Source organism: Buceros rhinoceros, unplaced genomic scaffold (genome assembly GCF_000710305.1).
Source record: "Buceros rhinoceros silvestris isolate BGI_N320 unplaced genomic scaffold, ASM71030v1 scaffold33987, whole genome shotgun sequence".
Classification (NCBI taxonomy): Eukaryota; Metazoa; Chordata; class Aves; order Bucerotiformes; family Bucerotidae; genus Buceros; species Buceros rhinoceros.
In genome coordinates, this window is record NW_010423374.1 from 18,940 (window position 1) to 19,741 (window position 802).

An 802-nucleotide genomic window follows, 5' to 3' on the forward strand; every position below is an offset into this window, starting at 1 on the left:
TTACAGCACTGTTCATAACACCGTGAAACTGATCTGACCGCTCAGTTTAATGTGTAACTGCAGCAATTCGTGCTTGCGTGCGGGTATTTCTGCATGAAGATCTGGATGAACACCAAACATCTGAGTTTCAATTGGCACACTTTTTTTTTTTTTAATAGTAAGTGGCAAGTTTGAGACACTTGGCTAGAGACTGAAACTCTGTTATCTACCCACAAAAATCAAAGCAGACAAAAGGCAGATAAAGCACAGAGTAAGCCTCCCCGCTGAATGCCTTTTCCTGGTTTGGCTTGGAACAGCTCACTCGCTCTCCTCTCGTCCTGTGGAACAGCCTGACTGCCAGAGCAGAACTGGAAAAATAATGCTGAGCTCCAAACGTCTGTAACCCAGTGGGGAGGAAGGACGAGACCTTCAGCTACACTCAAGAAGCACAAAGCAGGATCCCTGGGGATCATCCTGGAGGTTCTGCAGAGTCTTCACAGAAAAGAATGGTTAAAAAGGGGCAAAGAAAAAATCTCCAAGGGAAAGAAATTAATTTTTTAAATCTTTTAAAAAACAATAAATAAAAAGAACCCCCATGGCCAAAACTCTGGAGCATCCACAAATGGGGAGAGATGAGTAAATGAATTACAATCTGACTTTGCTCTGTTTGATTCCCAGGTCCTCACCCACGGAACCAGCGCAGGAGAAAGCCCCCCTGCACTCTGTATTTTTTTTAACCAGACAGGACCTAGGGTTTTTCTAAGACAAGACTCCAGGATTCCCCCTTTGTGGACCTCTTATGAAAAAATCTCCAAGGGAAAGA